The following is a 15828-nucleotide window of genomic DNA, read 5'->3' on the forward strand; positions in this document are numbered from 1 at the left end:
AACTGAGCAAATGGAGATTGCTCCAGTTCCAAGGGTTTTTGCCATGCTCACCATCAAATTTGTCTCAGGTGTGACTGGACCTACACTTGTGTTGTAAAAATGAGTGATTGTTTTGTGCGTTCTTACACGACAGCCCAGTGGGTTGTATTTTATAACTTCATTTAATCCTTAATGCATCCCTAAATAAGGTATTATATTCCTTTTTGTTTTAGGAAGAAACAGAGGCTCAGAGAGGTTAAGTAATTCAGCCAAGTTGACACAATCAATAAATGGTGGGCTTCAAGCCCAGGTCTGTCTGATCCCCAAGGCTCTTGCCTACTAAAAGATTTTCTGTTGTTTATCTGTGATTCACATTTAACCGGGCGTCCTGTATTTTCATTTGCTGAATCCGGCAACCCTATACTATTGCTTTGGAGAGACAAGTGTTCCTCATATGGATGGAAACAACCCGCAAGTCCTAAAACCCTACTCAAATAGCAGGACCCTCAGCCAAGGGGAGCTTCTCTCCCCTCTTGCCAAATAAAAGAGGGAAGAATTTGCAGTCAGGCTCCTGGCCAGAAACAATCATGAAGACAGAGTTATAACACGCAGGAGGTCTGGAGCACTGCTTAGAGAACCAGCTGACCTGCTCAGTGCAGCAGCAGCCCCTTCCGGTCCACCTCCAGCCTTCCGACTCCTTCTAAGATCTCCAGGGGAGAGGTCTGTTGATGAAGTACATCTGCTGGGGCTGTGAAGGCACAGGGAATAGAAGGGGCCAGTGTCTATCACCCCTCTCTCTGCTGAATGCCCAGAGAGAATGACCCAGATCTGCCCAGCAGTAGAGACTCCTGAGAGAGAGGTGTGGGGACTGGTGGGCGGAAGGATGGGGTCTTGGTGAGGAAGATGAACTCTTCCAGGTCCCTGGTAGGGGATCTGGTAAATGGCAGTGGCCTCTTCCTCCCAATCTCACTGACCACATCTGCTCAGACACTGTGCTCTGCCTCCCAAGAGCATGAGAATGACAGACAGACGAAAGTTAAAACAGAAAGAACTAACGTTCCAGGAGCCCCTCTGTGGACCAGGCACAGAACCAACATAATTTCATTTAATCCTTCAAACGCCCTCTGAAGTAGGTTTCAAGGTAGTCACTTACAGAGCCTTAGCCACATGGAACTGGATGTGGTCTTTGGACCTGCATTTGAAACCAGGCTCTGCCATTTACTATGAGGTTGAACCATCAAACACAGCTGAATATTGGCAGTTTCGTATGGTATTACCCAATAGTTGTATAGTCACTTAATTTCTCTGAGCCTCAGTTTCTGCATTGTTAAAATGGAGATAATAATAGTGTCTTCCTCAGGGTTGTGGTAGTAATTAAACGACATAATGTATTATAAAACCTTAGCACACTGTTTGACTCATGTTAAGGACTAAATAAATGTGGGCTGCAATTATCGTCATCATTAGTAATTTGCTGGCTGCACAGGAAAACCAGACAAGCCCAGATATTCACTTGTCATCAAGGAGAGAATTCTGTGGGTGAAGACAGTTGTTGAATGCTGTTGCCGGCGCCCTAGCCCATCCAGGGCCATGCATGAGGATCTAGACCCGTCTGTCCAATAGAACTCTCTGTAATGATGGAAACATTATGCACTAACACAATATAGCTATGTGTGACTACTGAGCACCTGAAATGCGAGTAGTGTGATTCAGGAACTAAACTTTTTTATTTTATTTAATTTTAATTTCATTTAAAATTTAAATGGTCACATGTGGCTTCAGGCTGCCATACTGGGCAATGCAGTTGTAAGCCTTTCTTCTGTCCTTACGGAGGCATCTGCTCCAAGATTAGGAAGGGTATTTGGCTTTTTGTGGGGAAGTGGCTCTGAGAAAAGAAGAAGAAAACCTGACAGTGTCATGTCCCTGTCTCCCCCCCATGCCCCCCGTGTGTCGTCTGTGTGTCTGTCCCTGTCCCGTGTCGTGTCCATTCCCCACCCTCCCACCCCCCCCCCCCCCACCCCGGTTCTGGCCTGGAAGCTGGGATGGATTTCCAGGATAACACAGACAGCCTTGGAAGCAGAGGTTGTCAATTCGACTGGTGGGATAGAATGGTCTCCTTTCTTAAAGAAGATAAAATCTTCCAAAGCCAGCACAACAACGAAGGGCTCTAAAAGGACCATCTCCATCATTTAAGTGGGTCCCAACTTTTACCCTGAGGGACTTTGGGGCTCCCTCACTTGTGCCAGTTCAAGGCCATATACCATCTACATAAACTTCTAACCCAAAATGGACCAAAACACTTCCCTTATTTTACCTCCATTTCAAGGATGTAAGCAGACAGGTTCACGAGAAACCTTTCTTAAAATAGAGGGAAAACATTAGGTTATCACCTAAAACAAAACACCACATGTTCCCAAAGATTCTAAGTCCAGGAAAATAGGTTTAAGTTTTGCTGAGCTTCAAATTCCCTTCTCCCACGCTGATGCCCTGGCCCCCAAAAACAAGATGAATGTGCTTCTCTCACCACAGTGCTCCCCCTTCCCTCCTCATTCACCTGTGATGTGGCCTCTTTAAACTCATGTGAATTCTATGTATATTCTGTATCCAGTATCTATTCCTGTGTGCTGGGCCTTCTCCATGTGTCCTTCCAGAGCCATTATTCACACTTCTCTGCCCTGCTGCCTCGTCCAAAGGCTCTGTCTTTCATGTCTCTACCACCCAGGCTCCCTTGCCCTCTGGCAGGGTATCAGCGGGTGAGAGGAGAGAACATCCCTGTGTCTACTCCCCCCCCTCCCTGTGTGACAGTAGTCTGGGTAGCACAGCAGCTGAGTTCCTACAGCCATGGCTCCGTTTGGCCATAGCACACACAGGTCCTGGTAACACCTTTCCCTCCTGTGTCCCTTTTAGCCTGTGAATGGTAATGGCCTCGCTGTTGCTAGTCGCTGCAGATCACGCCATCCCTTGTTGTTCCCTTGATCCTGACCACACCTCTGTAATCTTTATTAAAATCTCTTTGCATAAACCCTTTGAGTGTGCTATCTATTTCCCACTGGGATCCTGATTAGTATATCATGTCTACCTTAAGAAAAATGTATTGCTTGTATTCCTCAAATCACCACCAAAAGTATGAGGCATGTTTATCTGAAGATGCATGCCTCCCCAACATATCACCCAGACTGAGAAACCCAGCCTTTGGATTTGTAGACCAAGAGGCATATCCAGCTCACAGATGTGTGCTTGGTAGGGCAGTAATGACTGGCACCCTTAAGTGCCAATAAATGATTCATCTTTCCTGTCAAAGGCCTCCAGCTCTGCTCTCCTTCGGAGCAGTTTTCAATGACTCAGTCTGTTGGGTTCCCTTCCCCAGCCCAATCCCACACGTACTAATGGATTTTCATGACCACATGGTGGAACAATATGCATAAAATAAGTTGGAATACATGCACCTAGAAACTGAAGTTTTGGTGCCCTCTGAGGACATCAAGAAATCATCTTGGCCAGGCTCCTACCTTCACTCAGGTAAGGTTTTATTAACCTTGTTTTATAAGTGATATAACTGAAACCCAGAGAGGTTAAAAAAAAATGCCCAGAGATGGCAAACATCTGTTTCCCAGGCTGCCACCGCTTTCCTCTGCCCAGAGCAGACGTTCTTAATCAGTCACATGACTCTTTCCCATCTGAGAGCCTTCTCATCACAGTTCTCCAGCAACCAAGGCACATCTGTCAGAGTTGACGCGCAAGACCTGTTTGCCATCCTGGCATGTGCTCAGACTTTAAAAATTAGGAAGTGGGACTAGAAATCAGTCTCGGTAGCCTCTTAATGCACTGTTCTTTTTGACAGATATCCATGTAAATCCAGAAAACCTGTGCACCCTATATTCATGCTATCCTTGATACTATTAAGCCCTTGAAAGTGAACCTCCCTGAGCCTCAGTTTCCACATTATAACATGGAGGTTATTAAGACCTCCTTGGGAGGACTAACTGGCATACACATGCAAAGTACCTGGCACAATACCTATTAGATAATAGATGCTCAGTTCATGGTAGCTCTTAATAGTCATTCTTTATAAACAGAATGTCAGTGACATCCACCAGCCAGAGCATGCCCTTCTGTGGTGATGATTAGGGTACATGGTCCTTGGGCTATTAACAAATATTTTAGTTCTCCTGGAACATGCGCATGGTAGATTGCATTTTTCCACCACGTTGAAGCTAATATGTGGCCAAGTGACTGGCTTTTGCCAAACGAATGTGAGCAAGAGACATGAATTACTTTTGGGCAGGAGTATTTAGTTGCTGTTTCTCTATACGAGTCCCCCTTTTTTCTGTCTTGATAATTGTGGAAACAGACATCAAGATGGAACATCCATCCACCATGGGCTCTGAGTGACAGTGATGAGCAGAACCGTAGGCTGACCCTCACTGGACACCTCATTTCTCATATAAGTGAGAAATACACCTTTGTTGGGTAAAGCCACCAAGATTTTGGAGTCGTTTCTTTCTGCAACTATAATGTAATCCATCTTGATGGAATACTTTTTGTATCAAGGTTCCAGGGAAGCTGAAACTTCACCTCACAACAGAGAAGTGACTGAAATATTCATGTGTCTCAAATGTTCATGTCCCCCAAAGTCATTTTCTTACTCTCTTACACAGTGCTGGATAATAATGCTACTCAAAATGTATCAAATGCTCATTATGTGCCAAACATTGTTCTGGGCAGTTTATGTGAGCTAGTGTGCACGTTTAGCACAATGTCTGGTATTTAGTAAATATCCAGATTCACACTAATAATCATCATCATTGTCGTCATCATTATTATGCATCATCTCCAGTCCCTATGACAACCCAATGAGGTAGGGACTCTTATCATCTCTGTTTGACAGAAGAGGAAACTAAGGCACAAAAGAGTTAAGTAAAATGACAAGATTACAGAGGTGGAAATTAATGCAACTAAGATTTGAATTCAAGCATGCCTGAAAGCAAAGTCCTTGTTCTTGACACACTGCTCCATCTGCTGTCGATGAAGACTGCCAAATTTTGTGCGGCGCACCTTCCTGACACCTCTGCTTCTCACTGGTGGAGCAGGTGCCCCAACATCAGAACTGTCACCCTGTTTCTACCACTTCCAACTACTGTAGGCTAATTCATTGAGGAGGAAGAGAAACTGGGCTGCCCTAGGCCGACTCATCCATGGAAATTAGCACTTGGCATTCAGAAAGAGGATCATGTCTTTCTACCAGCTTCACAATTTGCTATTAAGAGCCGTTTCTCCCTCCCTCCTTTTTCGAATTTCTTCAACATCTCTAGGCTGTCATTTATTTCTACTTCAGAAGTAGCATGGGGCAAGGGGCCAGCGATAAGTTCACCCTGCCCTGCCCATCCTCCTAGAGCTGCAGAGACCAAACAGGGAGGGAGAGAGAACCCAAGCATAGACAGACCCACCAACCGACCTCCACTCACCACATCTTCCTCCAGGCCATTTATTTCATTAAGTTGCAGGATGCTCAAGGGAACCTCGGGAAAGGGGACAATTTCATTTTTCCCACACCTTGGAAATTAAAATTCTTTCCAAAAAATAATTTGCTTTGTTCTTTGAGAAAGCTAAGGAGAGGAGAAAGGAGGTCAAGGAGTGAGAGGTAAGAAAATGAGAGGCAGAGAGGGAGCAAGGGAAAGAAGAAAAATAGATATATAGAATAGAGAAAGGGAGATTAAGATGGGAAGGATGGGAAGCAAAAGGAGAGAAGGAACAGAGTAGAGAAGCAATGATACTGGTCCATGCCTTCATGAGATGGGCAAGCCCTCTGAATGTTCATCTTTTTTCAAAATTTTAATTGGTACTATATTGCCAATCACCCACATCTAGGGTATTCCGTGGAGTCCTCTTCTCCACACTCCTACCCACACCCTCAGAAAAAGCACTAGCCCCGTGGCTCCCACAGTCTAGTTCCTAACTGGTTCATCTTGAAGGACACAGAGTAGTGGGAGGAGGAACTTTCTTGTCCAACTGCCCTGGGTTCAAAATGGAGCCCTAACACATTTTTGTCATTCAACAAATATTTATTGATAACCATATATGTGCCAAGCACTGTTCTAGGCACTGGGTTACAGTAAACAAAATTCCCTGCCCTCATGAAGCTTCCATCCCAGAGGGATAAATAAAAAGGAAAATATATAGTATCTTAGTGATAGGCACAGTGGAGAAAAATAAACCATACAAGGATAAGGAGAAACTATTTTGAGGGAAGGGGCACTTTAAAATGATCCTGTGAAGGATGATGGTGGAGCAGAGCCTGGAAGGAGCTGGGGAGCAAACCCTGCAAGTATCTGAGGGCAGAGCAAACCCCGAGTGCAAATGTCCTGGGTGAGAGCACACTTAGTGAGGGCATCGGGAACAGTGAAAAGTAGAAGGATCAATGGAGTGTAGGTCCTGGTGCAGTAGGAGGACTTTTGAAGTTCAGACACCAGAGTGAACAGGAAAAATAAAAGGTGATGAAGAAAACGTGGGACATTTGAAATTGACTTTAGGGAATGGCTGCAGTTCCCTTAATGACACGTTCTGGAGTAAGAACATGGAAGTGAGTGTCTGAAATAGGGTAGAAGATAAAGCCATTCAAAGAGAGGAGGTGAAGGAACTGAGAAACCAGGGTGTAGGAAATGTCATCTACACAATGTTAATGTCTCCATGAATTAGAGAGGCGCGGTGTTGGAGAGCCAGGTCCTACTCTTCCAGGAATTAGAGGGAGAGCTTGGGGATCTGTAGACGATTGTGACAAAAAGGGGGAGGGGTCTGATGACTTGTAATTGAAATTTGGTTTGGAGCAATTAGGGAGGAGGGAGGCAGAATGATGGGGAAGCAGCAATAAGGAGCGAGGGGGGCACCTATCTTCCTCCAGGCCCAGTAGGTAGGGCTGTCGGATGGAAAACCACCACCACTTTAGAGGACCAGAAGGGAATAAGGTCTTCAAGGGAGAGTCAGGTATCAGTGAGGGTCATCATCATTTCACTGGTATTTAGTGTGCCGATGGACTGAGGATGCTAAGTGTCCTGCAAAGCATAGATTAGTCCCACAAAATGAAGACTTGTCCCATCCAATAGTGACCCCACGGCAAGACATGCTTATAGTTAGGGAGTGAGAGCATTCAACATTCCCAGGAAAGCTTAAGAGTGTAGGGGGAATTGGTGGTGATTGATCCCACTTCCCAGGACCACAGTGGAAAGGTTGTAGCATTTGGGAAGGCAGGAATTGGTGCCAGCAAAGGGGGTGTCAGAATGAAAGTCTGGGGGCTGAGCGATGGCCTGAGAGTCCTAGGCTTTGTATGGTGACTGTCATAAACATGAACGAAGGGGCAGTGAAGTGGTCCTGCTGGCCTCAGGGCAGGTGGTGGTGGTGAAGCTGTGAATGTGGAAGATGGGAGGGACATGTAGTCCTGTGTCCGTCTTGCGTTCTACTGGTGGAAGCATGGAGTTGGGGCAAGAGTGGATTTAATAAGGAGCAGCCTGAGCTTGGAACTCCCACTTTGCCCTGGAGACTGGAGGATGGAAGGCTTATGAGGGCATTCCAAAGTCCTCTTGATTCCTACCATGTCTAAACTCAGTATCCTTGGGCAAGTTACTTAACCTTGCTGAGCCAGTTTTGTAATCCCTCAAGTGGTTCCAAAATACCTATCTCACAGAGTTGTTGCAAGGCTTAAAATTAGACAATGTCCAGAAAGCACCTAGACGATACAGTCCAGCCTGTGATAGGTGCTCCTCGATATCAGGCCCACAGCCTGTGGCTCAGGTTACACATACCTGAGTTCAAATCCTGGCTCTGCCTCTCACTAATTGTATGACCTGGGGCTAGTGATTTAACCTCTCTGAGCCTCAGTCTTCTGTAAATAAGATTGAGAGAATAATCCCAGAATTGCAGGGCTCCTGTAAGGAGCAAACAGAAGAAGAACGTAAAGAATTAATGGAAGGATGATGTAATGAGCTGTTAAGTTTTGCCTTCTTCTCCTTGCTGGAAGAGACTCCAAAGCATAAAAAGTAATTTTAATTTTCTCCTCCCTACCACTAACGATTTCTAAAGTGACTCAGCAGGCCTCTGTGTTCTGGGCTCCCTTGTCCCAGGGAGAATTAGAAACTTCTTTAAGAAGTTTTCAGGGCTACTACTCAGGTCTTTGTTTGGGAGGCCAGAGCACATTAAGGGGTAAGGTGGGATCATGCTGAACTGGAGGGCAGTGGAGACTACAGAGTTTGGAGTTGACCTTGGGCTCTGAGTAGCCCAAACCCAGGAGAAGAGAGGTGAATTCCCTGAGATGGGACAGAGGAGCCTGGGTTCTGCCAGGAAGTGGCAGAGGCTTAGATGGCATCCTAAGGCCATCTCAGGGAGACACAGGGCTGAGAGAGTGCATTCTGAGTCTTCACTTCTCTTTCCAGCCCCACTACATTGGTGGCTGTTTCGGCAGCCTGGAAGTCAAGTGCACCATGTTGTGTGTAAAGCAAGCATTTTGCTTTTTTTCCATCTTGTACTTGGCTCAGAGTGCAGCAATCCACCTGCTTGAGACACAGTCAGCTAGCTATGGAGCCAAGGTGTCCACAGAGGTCGCTTCACCCTGTCACTCAGGTGGTGGCAGTGGCATGCAGTGCAGCCAGACATTGTGGGTGGTTAGGATGAAGTCACCTTGCACCTGGTGTGTCCTGCTTCGGTTGACCCTCAACCCAGCCTCAAATTTCACTCACGCTTTCCGCTCATTCCTTGGTGATTTAAGGCCAATCATTCAGGTAAAACTCACTGAGGGTTAGTTTATTTCCCTGTAAAATGGGAATAATTCCTATGGCATAGGATTACTGTGACTCACATGGCTAATATAAACCCTTGAAATGGGTGTGGCAATTAGTAGATGCTAAAAGAATGCCAGAGGTGGTAGGGGTGGTGGAACTAGCGGTACTGGTGGGAATAGGAAGACTACTAAGACAATAAAGAAAGTGCTGGCTGGCCCAGATTTAATCAGCCCCAGATTTAAACAGTCCCAACAGTGCTGACAACAGTGTTCTGCTCCCAGCTTTGCCACAGACTGCCCTGGTAAAGTCGGGTTAACTCCCCAACTCTCTGCCTTTGTTTCTGTATCTGTCAAATGGGGATAGTTCTAACCACTTCAGAAAAAAAACCCTTGCAGCTGGAAAGGTCTTTAGAAACATCTGGTCGACCCTTTCTCCTCTGCCCCCCATTTTACAGGAGAAAAACTGACGCTAAGAATGTAAAGCAGCTTACCTAATTCACGCAATGAACACTACTTCCACATCTGCAGAATCTACTTGGTTTATTTTTATTTTGTTTTGGTTTGTTTACTGGTACAGGTTGGGAGGATGGGGTGGGAGGGACAAGGGATCTGGAAATGTGACATTCTCTTCCCTTGAGAGGCTTTTGGTTTACTGAGAAAACAAGATAAACCATGAAAAAAGAATTTTAAAAAATTAGATAATGTATGAGAAGTCTCCTAAAAAATGCAAAATATTTGATAGACAAATTGTGATAGCAGGCCTGCCAGCCAGCCCCCACTGACCCGGCTCCTTGGTACTCACACCCTTGGGTAGTCCCCTCCCACACTATAGCAAAGCTGATCTTCGTGATCCAGCCTACAACAGCAGTGATGGTATGTCACGTCTGAGGGTAAGTAATCAAAGACTGCCACTTCTGCCCTGGGCTTTCTCTCAAATCACATGCTCTAGAGGAAGCTGGCTGCCGTGATGACATTCAGGAAGCCAATGGAGAGGCCCACATGGTGAGGCATCCAGCCTACAGCCAGAGAGAAACTGAGTCCTACTAACAACTCACCCCTGAAGTGAGCTTGGAAGCAGAGCCATGAGCCCTAGATGACTGCAGGCCCCGGTGACAGTGTGAGGGCTACCTCACGAGGGCTACATAAGCCAGAATCACCTGGTTGAATCTTGCCTGGATTCCTGCCCCACGGAAACTATACTACATACTTGTTGTTTCAAGCGGCTAAATTTTGGGTAATTGTATGCAATAACAGATTGCGAATACATAAATGCAGACCATCATCGTTCTTCATCAGGTACCTGCTGGGTGCCAGCCCCATGCTCCCCAAAGAATAGGTAGCAAAGACTCAAGACAGAAACTCCAGTTAGGAATTATGATAACATTGGGCTGAGGCTGCCCTTGGATTTGTCCGTTGGGAGCAGGTGGGATACACTGAGGACACGCCGGAGAACCCTCAAGAGAGCTTATCAAAGTAAAGCCATGATTTCTTCCCAAAGGTGAGATCACAGGCTCTTGGGTGTGCCTGTGTGGATGTAAGAGAAAAAACCATCCAGAAGCACGCCAGGGTGGGGCAGGGCTCTAAGCCGTGGCCGCCTCCCACACACACCTTAGAAGGAGGCAAATTTGAAAAGGTCCCCCACAGCAGAGGGGAATAAAACGCCTTCTCTGGAGTAGGATCTTTAGCTGCTCCCATGGAAAATCTGGCTGCTTCTGCGAACGAGGTTTGAGTCCTGCCTACATCCTGTACAGTGTACCAGCCAGCCAGTCACTTGCCCATCCACAAAATGGAAATAAAATCTAGTCTACTCTGTCAAAAGTTTGTGGTAAAGGTCAGACAAGAAAATGCTTTGCAAAATATAAAACAATAGGTACAGTGAAAATCAAGTGAGATCTTGTATGTAAAATCCCCAGGGCCTGGCTCGCAGCATAGGGTTAACAAATGGTAGGATTTTTTCCTATTGATAGTCTTACCTCCGGTAAAAGGAGAAAGAAGCAAGTAAAGTAATGGCAGCAGATGTTTCCTGACTTCTGGCCTGTGCCCAGTGGTCACTTTCCTCCCAGGAAGCCCCATCAATGCCCTGAAACCCCCCCACCCCTATCCGTCCTCCAGCGCAGGACTCACCGGGTGGGAACTGGCGGTCTCTCTGCAGCTTGTGAGAACAGGGAGGATTCGGATCACAAAGCAGGGGCAACAGGTCGGCAGGGTTTGACAACTTCCCCTCAGTAGGATCTGAGGAGGCTGAAACCGCCTGAAGGCATGGGATGGAGGGATAAGGAACCGGAAGACGCAAAGGGCAGGAAAAGAAACACAAAGCTTCTTTTTATCCCTCTGTCTAGGGCCTGGGGACTGATTTCAGTCTCCAACTCTAGGATTAACGGGGCAAGACAATACACCCCTGGCCCCGGGTGCAGGTGCGCTTCTCTTGTGAGAACTGGAATTGAGGTCAGTTACAGGTTGAATGGTGTGTGCCCCAGAGATGTTGAAATCCTTACCCCCAGGGTCTGTGAATGTGAAAGAGGGTCATTACAGATGATCAAGTTAAGATGAGGTCATTAGGGTGGGCCCTAATCCAATAGGAACAGGGGGAATCTGGACACAGAGACAGACACACACAGAGGAAATGCCTTGTGGAGATGATGGCAGAGATCTGAGTGATGCTTCTACAAGCCAAGGAATGCCAACAATTGCCAGTAAACCACCAGAAGCTAGAGAAGAGGCCTCGGACAGATCCTTCCCTCACAGCCCTCAGAAGAAATCAACCCTCTGAGACCTTGATCTTGGACTTCTAGCCTCCAGAACTGAGAGACAATAAATTTCTGTTGTTTAAGCCACACAGCCTGTGGGGCTTTGTTAGAATAGCTCTAGAAAACTAATGCCAGGTCATTGGGTGTCACCAGCACAAAACCACGGGGTCAGACAGACCCGATTTAAACCTCTGCACTTACCAGCAAAATGACCTTGGGCCACTTACTGGCCTTACTAGGCCTCAGGTTCTTTATCTGTAAAATGGGAAATTCCATATGCCTTGTAGATAGTTGCTGAGCATTACACACAGTAACAAATGCAAAGCATCCAGTTACAATGCCTGGCTCCCGGGAGCCACTCAACACTTGGCAGTGGGGTTTTCATCAGCAGAGACGACAGCACAGCTCCAGTTCTTTCACCTCTCTCAACCACTGCACCCCTTACAAGGCAAACAGGAAGACCAGCTTCCCGCCGGTCCCTGAGGATACCCAATGCCATGATGTCAAAAAGCCTTAAGACCTGAGTGTATTAGATTTTCATTGCTACATAGCAAGTTGCGACAAACTTAGCAGCTTAAAACAATAGCCATTTACCATCTCACAGTTCTGTAGATCAGAAGCCCAGAGGCATTTGGCTGGGTTTTCTGCTTAGGGTCTCACAGGCTGAAATCAAGGTGTTGGCCCGGTTGGGCTCTTACCTGGAGGTTCTGTGATCAGCTGCTTCCTAGCTCCTTCAGGTTATCGGCCAAATGCAGAGCCCTGCCGTCATAGGACTAAAGTTCCTGTCTTCTTCCTGGCTGTTGGCCAGGGATCACTCTCAGCTCCTCAAGGCCTGTGAGCCATTCTTACTGACAGTACTTCTGATATGAAACGTGTGGGCTTTCTACTCCAAGCAATTCTCTGTGGACACCAACCAGGTATCCTACAATTCAACTCAATTCTAAACTAACTATCCAGAGTTGGCACAGACTCCACAGGTTAAGGGCTCAGTCCCACCAATGCCTCCACTTCAGATGCCAGTTGCAAGTCCAGGACACCCATGCTTCCCACTGACTAGAAGGTCATGGGGTTCCCACAATCCCCTCCTCAGGTTCAATAATTTGCTAAAATAGCTCACAGAACTCAGGGAAACACTTATGTTTACCAGTTTATTATAAAGGATATTAGAAAGAATATAAATGAACAGCCAGATGAAGAGATCCATAGGACAAAGTCTTATGCAGGAGCTTCTGTCCTCAAGGAGTTGGGGTGCACCACCCTGCCAGCACGTGGATGTGTTCACCAACCCAGAAGCTCTCTGAACCCCATCATTTTGGGGTTTTATGGAGGTTGCATTACATAGGCATAGTTCATCAAATTATTAGCCATTGGTGATTAACCCAATCTCTAGACCCTCTCCCATCCCTGGAGGTTGGGAGAGGGGGCTAGAGCCTAAAGGTCCAACCCTCCGATCACCTAGTTGGTTCCTCTGGTTACCAGCCCTCATCCTGATGCATCTAGGAACACACTAAGAGCCCGCTCATTATCATAAACTCAAGTACGGTTGAAAGGAACTTACTAGAATTAACAAAAGACACTTTTCTCACCTCTATCCCTCAGGAAATTACAAGGGTTTAGCTCTGTGCCAGGAACCAGGGGTGAAGACCAAATATCTCTTTCTCATTGTATCACAGTATCACAGGGCCCCTCACAGATACTTGCGCACAGCCTCCTCCATTTCAGCAACAGAGGACTGCCCTCCCATCAAATCCCACTCAAGCTTTGAATTTTTCTGATTTCTTCTGCCACTAGCTGGAGAAAACTCTCTGGTTTTCAAGGGCTCATGGGATTAGATTAAGCCCACCTAGATAATGTTCCTCATGTCAGTAACATAATCACAAAAGTAACACCAGGGGTCCAAGGTCATAGGTGCCATCTTCAAATTCTGCCTACCACACTAGGTTCTATTCTCGACTCTGCCATTAGGAGGATGAATAACTTTGGACAATCCCTTTTGGACCACAAATTTCCTTTAACTCTAATATTCTACATCTCTCCCCATGATCAAATCACATTTTCTTAATTTATATAGGATATGTGTCCTGCTTGAGGGTTACAAAGAAGCTTAAAAGAAATTCTGCTCTGAAAGAAGTTTTCCAACCTAACTGCAGCATTGTGCATCCTTTACTGCAAATTAGAATCATCTGGGATCTTTAAAAATACTAATGCTGGGGTCCCATCCTCAGAGATTCCGATTCCCAGGAACGCAAGAAAAAGACCGAAGGGATCAAGGAGAATATGCCCCTCCCTGTTGTGGGAGCATAAATTGAGAGAGATGAGAGCCTTCTGTTTGCTTTTAAAGTCTTTCAAGGATGGAATGGATAGGGCTGAGGCCGAGTGTGCATTTCAGCACAAGACATCTCTACAAGTCACATAATTTCAGTTTTGTGTGTTTGCTTCTCATGGTGTCCCTAGGTGTGAACTGAAGATATGAATTAGTAGACACATTTCTGCAGGGGCCAAAACACTGTGCTCCAGACACACCGCTCTCTGGGGTACACCTGTCTAGCTCCAAAGCTCAAGTTTGGGGTGTCTTCAAGAAAAATGAATGAAGTGCATATTTTTGTTTAAGTATCCCCATGTATGTATATTGTGTGTGTGTGTGTGTGTGTGTGTGTGTGTGTGTTTGTGTAGAGAGAGAGAGAGAGATTACAGATACCAATAAAATTTCTCTCATTTGATAACAATCTGACCGTGAACAGTTGATAACTAGATTTTCTGCCAAGGTCTTGGTGTACAGAATCTTGCCTTACAGATTTTACATCCATACAATTTAAATGTCAGGAAAAATTTTGTAATGGGCAAAAAGATTATTAAATGTCCTTTCAAAAGAATGCTTGGTATTTAGGGGAACTTTCCAGGGTTATCTGATTCGGAAGACGTCTGTACCTTTCATTGTCTTTGACTATTTTGCAGTTCTGTAGAGGTTGAAGCTACCTTCTGGAGGTCTAAGAGGATGCAAATGATTCTTGTTAATAGAAATGCAAAAATTTTTGGAAGAAGATGCAATGGATTATTACTCTGTGGATATTCACCAGTTTTGTATCTTTTAGCAAATTTTTATAACATTTCTGTTATAAAACCTTTCTATGAAGGAAAAAAACATGGCCTCCATTCCTTTCTTTGAAGGGAAAAACTTAATTTATGTATATATTTATTTTAATTCAAAAAAGGGCCAGGGGCTGGGGGTACAGCATCAGGTAAACAACAGAGTCATAGTCATTGAGGAAGCGAGGTGACCATTACCCCAGAATTTGTGAGAACAAGTGTCCTTGACAGGTAGCCTTTTCCAAGAACACAGCGTCAGACGAAGTTCAGCACCGTCAATGTTACACAGCAGAGGGGCCGGCCCCGTGGCCGAGTGGTTAAGTTCCCGCACTCTGCCTTGGCAGCCCAGGGTTTCCTGAGGTCGAATCCTGGGCGTGGACATGGCATCACTCATCGAGCCATGCTGAGGTGGTGTCCCACATGCCGCAACTAGAAGGACCCACAACTAAATATACACAACTATGTACCGGGGGGCTTTGGGAGAAAAAGGAAAAATAAAATTAAAAAAAAAACTTCCACAGGAGAATGAAGGAATAAAGGAAATGTCTATCTCTTGTGTTAAAATTACAATAAATCCAGACTTTTGACCTAACATAGCTGGAGCACTCTCCATCGTGATAGAAACTAATTTTTATTTGGGAGAAGTTCTTCTTCAAAAGATATAAAAGATTTGAAAATATCTATGCCATGAATTTAAATTTTTGAGTCATGAATTGACAACATTTTTCGGTAAATTTGGAAATCTTCTGAAATAAAATGTACCCAAAGTATTAATTGAGCAGTGTTGTTTACACCACATGACTCATCTACAGAAAGCATTTGGAGGTTTTCACATTTTCAATTAATTGATCTTTGATATCATTAGAAAGGTCTTGTAGTCTATGACCAGTTCTTTGTTTGCCTAATTCAAGATCTTTTATCTTTTGTAAAATGTGTTTAGGCTTCTCTTCATAATTTTCTAACAAATTTTTTGTAACTGAAAGCACATTTTTTACCATCTCTCCACCTAAAAACAGTTGTGTGTGTGCACGCAAGAATTCAACATTACAAGCTTAAATTCTGTTAAAAATCATTTAAATGTTTTTCTGTTGAACATTTAATTCTGATTTCAGGTGACTAATTCTGTCCATTCCTCTTGACTGTTGAAAGGAAATTTCACTATTATTTGCTTAAAATTTCTCAATTTTTACACAACACCTTTTTCATTTTGTTCTGCAGTAGCAAATTGCAGTTGCCATTCATTGTGAA

The sequence above is a fragment of the Equus caballus genome, chromosome 23 (assembly GCF_041296265.1).
Source record: "Equus caballus isolate H_3958 breed thoroughbred chromosome 23, TB-T2T, whole genome shotgun sequence".
In the NCBI taxonomy this organism is placed as follows: Eukaryota; Metazoa; Chordata; class Mammalia; order Perissodactyla; family Equidae; genus Equus; species Equus caballus.